This window comes from Hyalella azteca, unplaced genomic scaffold (genome assembly GCF_000764305.2).
Source record: "Hyalella azteca isolate HAZT.00-mixed unplaced genomic scaffold, Hazt_2.0.2 contig8024, whole genome shotgun sequence".
Taxonomy (NCBI): domain Eukaryota; kingdom Metazoa; phylum Arthropoda; class Malacostraca; order Amphipoda; family Hyalellidae; genus Hyalella; species Hyalella azteca.
The window spans coordinates 71321-81257 of NW_025938130.1; positions in this window are offsets into that span (position 1 = coordinate 71321).

The following is a 9937-nucleotide window of genomic DNA, read 5'->3' on the forward strand; positions in this document are numbered from 1 at the left end:
AGAACTTATAGAAGTTCGCTAATTTCTTTGTGAAACGCACCATCACTAATCTAACTACTCTTCAGTTCTTTGTTTGGTCTTCATTTGTTCGCGAAGAAGTGGGAAAACATTTTCGAATAGGTTCATTATTTTTATGTACTTGCTCATTTTTTTTTGCATTGAAATTAATTTCAGAAGCTAAGTATGCATGTTTAGTCATTTTATTTTACTTTTCTATTAAAAAATAACACGATTATTTCCTTGCCGAGTTACATGGTTAAGCACTTGGTGTAGGACGGATAACTGTTAGCGTAATACGGATAACTGCAGGTGCACAGTAAATGACTTGGTCTAACATAAAAATTTTGCAGGCCTGTTCATGCAGCTGCTCCAGAATGCCTGTGTTCCATTTTGGTACTACTGAGGAGACCTTTACTGAATTTCACAGTATTTCTGTGCTTGAGTAAAAATTGTGCATTGCTGACTGCTGATATAAATGTAAAAATTTTTACTGGTATCAAAACTCCTTTCAAGTGCGTTCTTAGCATACCGTACGTTTTTTTAATATTGCACCTTTAAGGGACTTCATTTAATTTTTGAACAGGCCTTCAACTCTTTCATCATAATGTAGTAATAGCTAAGTATAAGAACAATTTTAATGTCCAAATCGATAGTCGACCAAGAAATTAATGATCATCGTTTCCTCGCCTCTGAATTATCAATAAATGGATCGTCTTGAGGATGTTCCTGAACCCTTTGTAATTGTACGATACATAGTCAATTGGTGTTTACTCGACCTATTGAAACGATAATTATTGTCGCAATTAGTCAAATGGTGTAATTGGCTTATTGTATAATAACTTGAAATATCGAGTTCTTTTTCGAATATTGCTTCTGACGGTTTTTTTTATATGATTTTGTCCACAAAGGGCATTGCCTTGTACGCGATTTTCTCTTGCCTCCGTCTAGGGTCAGGACTGCGAGCCGCCAGCACATTTACGTCCATATAATGGGGCTCGTACGACCTACTTGTCGAGTATTGCTAAAAAAAATGTTTCCCATTATTTGGGTAATTTGATGCTCCTTTCAGAATGCATACAGATTATAAGAACTGTAATTAAATGACAATGGGAAAGGAATCCATGCGCTGGCTTGAAACGAATAATAATGAGAAATTCTTCACGTATTTTGTTTGAACAAGATCAGTATTGAAGGAATTCATTTTCTCTGTTGAATCAATGACATGGCAATAGGAAATCAAGCACTCAGTTCGAACGAATAACGATGGAAAATTGTTTCATGAACCTACTCTGTTTTTTCAAGAACAATAGAGAGGAAATCCATGTTCTTGATTGAAGCAATGGCAACAGAAAATCGTTTCAACACGTAAGTATTCAACGAAGGCTGAGCATTTCTTTCGCTATCGGACACAATCACGTTATCGCCCATAGATGCTCGGTTTAATAAGCTTAAATTTTAGTGAATCGATGAGTAAAATGTTTGTCAGAAAAGTCATTTTTTCATTCAAGGATTTTGATTGAGAAATGAACCAACACAACGCTTCGAGAACGAAGGACTTTCTTTCGGTGCCAGTTTCCTCAATTCTTCGTTGTTCCTTTATATTTTCAAACATTTAGATCCGAGTCCGAAATCGAATTTTAATACACCAAAGAAAAGATCATTGGGAAACAGAGTTCTTCACAAGTCGGGGGAAAGGCTAAAAGAAATATTGCTCCGTTGCAGAGCTCTAAAGAGAGTTGGCAATCATCCGCCGCGATGGCGCGTTTGCTGAACAGCTCTCCTTGATACAAACCGTCAATCTGAGGCGATGCAAGATGGGAGTCGATGAGGCGTCTGGATACAAACTTTGTCACGGCAGCAGAAATCTAACGGCTCGAAACTATGATAAAACCGCTGGAGACTGTGTATTTTGCGTCGTATGAAAATAATTCATAAGCATTAATTTAATAATACAATTGGTCTCAACTGCGCTTTTTTATTTTTTAGCATCAAAATTTTATGAAATGATACGTTTTTCAACTCTATGAGAGGGCTCAACCTTACTTTCCGCGCTGTTGCTAGACTATCCGCGCTGTTGCTTGGCATTGACAGTATATGAAAGACCCAATAAGGCCACTCTCAAATAGTAATAAAAATCATTCACAAGTAGTAATTTATTACCATAATTGTCTCAACTGCACTTCCTAATGCCCACTAAGATTTTTCACTCTTAATAAATAATAGCGGTTTCAGTGTTTATCAGGCCGCATGCCTGTCACCGCTTCTTACCATCGCCGAACATTCACAGCTTAATAATAATAATAATAATAGCGGTTTCAGCGTTTATTAGGCCGTAGGCCTGTCGCCGATTCTTAACATCGCAGAACATTCACAGCATTTTGCGGTCTCGAACTCACAACTCACTGCTACAGTTCTGCTGTGCTTAACCGCCCGGCCTCCTTGCCGATTCTGACCAGAAACTGGCGCACAGAGCTGGGATCGAACCCGCGCCTCTCTGCGCCAATCCTGGTTCTCTGAACTTTAACGCTTGTTGCGGTCTTGAACACGTAACCATGCACGTAACTCACTGCTCCATTCTGCTGTGGCTTACCGCCTGGCCACCTCGCCGATTGGACCAGCAGATGGTACTCAGTCTCGATCCCAGCACATGTGCGTAGTGGAAACGCGCACGCCAGGTTTGACTCATTTGAGGCGCAGCCATGTGGCTTATTGGTCTCGGGCCAGTCGCAATCTTTCCGAATCAATCCCGTAGTGGTAAATGGCCATAAGGGAACACAATATCCTTAACCTGTTATTCATTTGCAAAGAAGAACTCGTTGCTGATGTTCGAATTGAGGAAACAACTGTCAGGCCATGGTGGTGTAGAGTAGACGATCATTAAAATTAAAAATATGCCTATGCGGACATCCCGAAAAGGCTTGATTGAATAACATTTCCACTGTTATTATTCTACGAAGAGAGAATCGCGTATAACACTATTAACAGTCAAAACTTCGATGTTACGTAGCATATTGAGGGAATTAATATAAAGTTAAAGGGTGAGCACTAATTCACTGATAAGAAAAAAGAGATAAACGACTACATACAACAGTCAGAGGCTATACGAAATAGTTTGTGGGAAATATTCCCACCATTGTTCATTTGTTCGTTGTTGTCTCTTTCTTTATGTTGCATTCAGATGTTGTATTCCAGGATCTGGCAACGGAGACCGGGAACTCTCAGTCGCCGACGGCGAAAAGCGTGTAAAGGGTACACTGAGGTCCCTTGATGACAACGAACGCAGTCTCATTCGTTATTTATCGCTATCAAACTTATTCATAGCTCTCTCTATGCAAAAAGTACTCTCAAAGTTCTGGTGTACCAGACGCCAGGAGAACCGATACAATAAATAATATACAATCAATATAAGAAGGAAAACACTTGCCAGCGCGATCGCTGCTGCGCCGTCAGAAACTCCTCGGTCCCCGTGTCGCGGGGGGGAAGGGGGGAGAAGTTAAATGCGCCACGAACCGTCATCGAGATAAGAGGTGCTAGCAGAGGTGGGCAGTAGCGCGCTACATGTATGATGTAGCGGCCGCTACATTTTCAGTAGCGGTAGCGGCGCTACATTTAAACAATTGTAGTGGTAGCGGTAGCCCGCTACATATTCAAGTAGCGAGCGTTCTTCCACGCAGCGTTCATTGCGGATTGAACCAGGGTTGCCAACTTTTTTCTCGTTGGGAATACCAGATTGCCTAGCTCAAAATACCAGAAATTGTATTTTTCCAAAAAGATATTACTACCTTCAAATTTGATGAAACTATCCGTCAGAAACGTTGGTTAGAAAAAAAGAAAGGTAATTTTTGATCGTTTAACAGTGCATATTTCCGGCTTGACGAATTTTACGGAATGGGAGACTGGGTCTCTGGTTCCGTTTGGTATTTGCGTGATGCATCGTACAATTTTTTGGAAGCCATGGCAGATTAGATCAGTTGGGAGAAGGAACCTAAGAAACAGAAAACGGGGCAAAAAAATATTTTTTCGCAGCTTATGTTTGGAATTAAATTCAAGCCTTCCAAATAATTTTCTTCTGACTCATCCTTGCGACGTTTGCAGTTATTGTTACGTTGCAAGATTAGTTATTCTAAATATTGCTTACGAAAGTCTTTCACGTCTATGTTTCATATGCATTGCAATTTATAATAAAATCTACAGAAGGAAGTGGAGCCACGAATCAATTGGATTAGTGCGTATAACTTGAGATAAAATTTCAAAAGAGTAATAAGCAACTCACCATCTGCTTTCAAAACCACCAAACAGAAACGCAGAAGCTTGCGCCGCAGAGCCTGGTTCGACAACCTTTATCGTCAAAGGCCATTCAATCCCTGATCAGTGAGCAATCATGAACCTTCACTCTCGTGCACTTGCTGCACTGAGCACTATTGTTATATGTTAACATTTAGATCGGAGTTATTTCATCAAGCGGTATAATCTCGCGGTTTAAAAATGGCGGGAAAGCTCTAGTAACGTGGTTCGAAAAAAAATCTATATGATCCGCGCTCACGCTGGGGGAAGTTCAAACATTAGAGGTGGAACTTAATGCAGTTATTTTGCAATAAGTCAGAAAATACCTTAAATATACCTGATTTAGGCAATAATATCTGATCAAAAATATCAATACCAGACACCGTTTCAAAATACCAGATTTGCGAAATCTGGTATGAAATAATATCAGTTGGCAACGCTGGATTGAACGGGTTACAGATTGAAGTCCAGTATATAACAAAGAGGAGGCTATTGGAATTGAACTCTATGTATATACGGAATGAACTGGAGATCCCAGTTCTAGGAGTTAATTACCCAGGCAAGTCACGGTAAATTATGCGAAGAATTACCTTAGGTTAGCGATGAGAGGATTTGAAATGCGGCTGTGGTGCGCAATATAAAGGCATCGGAGCACCGATAAAGGTGGTTCCCATGCACTTACATTCCTCTGGAATGCATTTAAATGAGGAAAATTCTTAGTTGCCTTAAAGAGTGACTCATAGCCCCAATAGCTAGCTAAAGATAAACCGAGAGTTACTGGCCGGTGACCTTAACATCGCAAGTATTCGAGGCGTTTGGCACGGTCTTGGCAATGTTGCTCGTAGGTAGGTAGATATCTTAAAGTAGTTCGAAACCTGCAAGTGGAGATTTATTTCATGTGATATTTAAATACGTTTATACAGGAATTTTGATACTTCAGCCAAAAATGAGGGTAACGGACATGCATAAAGAAAAGTAACAAATGCTCCTACATGTTCGTAGATGCCTCAGTCACACGTGAAACGATCGCTGATCATCATGTTTCCTTGACAGGTTGCCCGCTCACAATAAATTGGCCACCGAAAATCGATTCACCGGGAACCACAAATGACTCCGTCTGGGACTCTCGGATGTCCGGCGATGAGCCATCGCCGGCATCTGATTTCCACGGAATTCTGATAGCCACAGAGACGTGCAATGTTCAGCATTAACGATGTGCACCAGAACTATCGCTATGCTAAGATATTTTCCATTAATGATGCAAGACACGCATCGTTGTGCTTAAATGCGCTATCATCAATCGATCTACGGCACGCGTTGTTGGGCTTAATAAGAAGACCATTAAACGGTGGACGTAAAGCATTAACCTCAGATACGATACCAACCAATGATGCGCAGAACAAGTGTTGATCAATTCTCATTTCGATCAATGTTGAACTATTAAAACATTCTATCCAACCTTTTGAAAGAGCAAGATCGAACGTGACACATCTCATTTGATTAACTCGTTCGTGATATTTAAAGTCATGCAAAATATTTGATGAGTTAGCGCTGAAGGGTACGGATTCAACGGACTCAACTTCCCAGTTTGTTCTTTTCATTCACCAATTTGCAATGACTGCAAACTACATATTCGTCATAGCATTGCTATTATAAATTGAAATGCCCAAGTTGGCTTTCTGTGCCTTTTTGTTTCATGGTCTCTGTTATGCGACTATTCTTTAGTAAAAACTACCGAGCCTACTTTACAAAACTATCAGGCCCAAATGAGCACACCTTCGGATTTTCTTTATTATACTAGCTGGCATGATTAAGATAGTCTTCTTAATTACACGTACCGACGTACGTAACCGCAAACAGTGTATAGGTCAGTGAATATTCATCTCTGGTATGACTAACCTGACATAAACCTCAATCTCTACCTCAACCCCACTTGAACAGTTTTTTGCCGTTTGAAGTGAATTTATTCCTGGGTTAGGAGGAATTTTCAAGTTGAATTCTAGAAGTTATTTATACTAATTTATATTATAAATGGGTGAACTAACGCTAGTGATATATGACCAGCATTTTTGCCGTTTTTAGAAAAAGTTGAAAAAGTATTCACATTTGGGGAGAATTTTCAAGTTGAATTCAAAATTTTATTTATACAGGATGGCGCACGGTAATTTGCAGATTTGGGAATGAAATATAAAATTATGATCATTATAAAAATTTATTTGATATTTGAATTATACTGAACAGTAATGGAATTTATAAATTACATGGTTTTAAATAGTGTACCTGGCAAATGTCGACCTTCGCTATCCACACACTGCTGCATACGTTTTCTGAAGTTTTCATGAACTCCAACAAACATGTCCACTGGTATTCTGCCAATTTCAGCTTCAATATTGTTCCTTAGGTCTTCCAAGGTGTTGGGGTGGTTGATATACACCTTAAACTTCAGGTAACCCCAAAGTAAAAAATCGCATGGGGCTAAATCTGGTGCGCGTGCTGGCCAGGTCACATCACCCCTCAAAGAGATAAGCCGTCCAGGAAACATTTGCCTCAAACATTATTCAAGTTTTTAAATTTAGGGCACTCCAAATTCCCCGTTCAAATGATGGTTTTGCCGTATAATTTTCAGATAATTTTCAGAAATTTGTTCCGCGAAACTCGTCATCAGTTGGCCACTCAGTGGCTCCTTGATGTTCTCTGAAATGTTCTTGATGTTCTCTGCTTATATAACAATGAAATTTACCCTATCTCGTCTTATATATCAATGAAATTTACCTTATCTCTGGGTATATATCAACGCAATTTACCCTATCTATGCTTATATAGTTATATATCACTGAAATGCACCCTATCTCTGATTATATATGAATGAAGCTTACCCTCTCTCTGAATATAGATCAATGAAATTTACCCTATCTCTGCTTATATATAAATTAAATTTACCCTATCTCTGCTTATATATCATGAAATTTTCTCTATCTCTGATTATTTATCTATGAAATTTACCGTATCTCTGCTTATATATATCATGAAATTTGCCCTATCTCTGCTTATATACAAATGAAATTTACCATATCTATAATTATATAGCTATGAAATTTACCCTATCTCGAGGTGTACATAATAATTTAATTATTATTCACATTTCTCGAGTGGTATTTTTGAGGCTCAACTCCTTTTCAAGTGTGAAAAAATTGGATGAACCTGCGTTTTTTTGTAATCCACAACTGAACCAATCATCGCTAGACGCGCGCAGGCTCCTAAGCCTGCGCGCTCCTTTTTTTTCACAAAAAAGGGCGCGAAAATCAACTGACCGGCGAGATTTCACGTATGCAACTAAATTCCGGTTAGACGTCATACCAGGAGGGAAGAATCAAAATACGCCTGCCTACGTAAAGAGAGAATTATTCTATTCAGTTAAGGGGCACGTTATTCAGAAACAAATGAACGACACAAGGCAACGAAGTAATTGAACATTTTGTTTTTTTTTTGTGTTTTATCGAATCTGCAATTAAAGAGAAATAACGAAACTTTCTTCATAAATTAAAGAAAGTTGTGATAGAGCGTGACTTATTTTGAGTAACGTGACATTCTGATGACATGACACCCTCAACGGAAATAGACAATTTATGCACGTGCTCTTAACTTATGAGTCATACGAAATACTTGATGACACGTTCTCACAGAAGCATAATTAACCATCATATCTATACACCAACCATCTTGATAAATCACACGTAAGCAAACTTATCAGCAGTTCATAAATTATTGATAAAGTTGAGCTAAATGACCGTAACAAACAAAGCAATCACATACGCAAGTTTGCACGCGCGTAAGGCAAACATTTTCTTTAGAGGGCCCATACTCCTACTTGCGTTTAGATATTTCATTCACAATTACAACTGGTGAAGATACGAATTAAAGATGCAGGATTATAACAAATAATATTGATGTGAGCAAAGAATTATTGCTAGGTGCGCTTGCTAACGTGCCGTTAGCAAGCATACCTTGCTTCCACATGCAGGCGGCAGCGTGCCGCGTAGCTTATCTCCTCTGTCTTGCTATGTACGACCGCGCCGACAAGCTTAGAAGTTGAACCTCATCGAATGTATTATGTTTCCTAATGAAGTTAAATCTCATCGAGTAAGTTAACAGTATCACGAGTTTACTGTGGTAACAGAAATGCTACTATACAATAGCGTCCGAAATATAAGTAATGCGACAAACTGAAATAGTTGTGATAAATTACGTAAGATGGGGTCAATCTAATACTTTGTGAGAGCACACTTTTCGTTTTTGGGAGCGATATAATAAAAGTGACTTTAAATTTTGATATAACGAATCAGAGTCGCGGTCATAAGCCAAAATTACTGAATCAAAATATCTGCTTCATGAGCAGCAAAGATTGATTTTAAAACAGTATGTCACTAGGTCGATGAATCATGAAAGTTATTACCGAAAATGCCATTTTGAAACGGCAGAACCGCTGCTGAACCGATTCTTATTAAAATTGAAAAAACTAATTTTGGAACAACCACACTGACATCTATGCCATTAATGTAGCCTCTTTGCAGTTAGGAAGTGAATGAATTCCTCGAGTTAGGTTATATTTGGTGTTGAATCATTATAGTTATCACAGGAAAACACAAATTCTGAAATGGTTGAAATTTTATCTATTAAATTAATGCAGCCACCGTGCAGTCTAAAAGCGATTGAAATCCTGGAGTTAACGAGATTTGTTGTAGAATCGTTCAAGTTTTGATCAGAAAACGCATTTAGGAAACGGCTGAACGGAAACCGCTAAAGTTGAAGTTAAAAAGTTACCAATACTAACTAAGTCTATTTCAAACGGCTGAAGTGACGCTTGTGGAATTCGAGCAAAATTTTTACCATTTTAAAGTGAATAAATTTCCAGTTCGGAGAGAATTTTTAAGTGGAGTAGCTTCAGAGTTGCTTGAAACGAAACACAAGTGTGGAACTCACCAGCAACTGACGTTGAAACAATGTGCAATTGCCATTTTCCTCCAATAAAAAAATTAAAATTTGCATTTCGCAAGGATTAACGTTTAATCGACCGAATGAAGGAAAACATTCGGCCGATTCCAGGAAGATTTTTTTCTCGTGAAGGGTCGCGTGAAAGCCACTTCACCTGGACGTGTCGGCTGAGGAACACTGCGCCCGACACAGGTGATGTTCCACTCGGCTTTCAGTGCCAAGCTCAGGCGGCATTTCTTTAAATATTTTACAGTTTTACCTGTCTTGAGATGACTGTTGTTGACAGAACAATTGTTCTCGGCTTACAACCGAGCACAAAAAGTTCAGGGAAATGAAAACACAGAAAGAATTCGTGCAATTCATTGAAAAGCCGACTTTATTATCAAAATGTGTCATAAAATATTTAATTTCTATACGAATAAGCGTTTTTATTTTCATAAAATCTCTGTACCATGAAAGGTAAGACACACATTGCGACTATGCTGACGTGGTTACAGTTGGCATACAAAGAGAGTTCTTGGCTGAATGCAATTCAAACGTTTTAAACGACATTTTACACAGGTGTATAGTACTTTAAAAATTCAGTCATATTTAAAGTGAATAAATGTAATATTCAAAGAAATTTATGAATTTTAATGTATAAGTACGTCAAATAAATCTT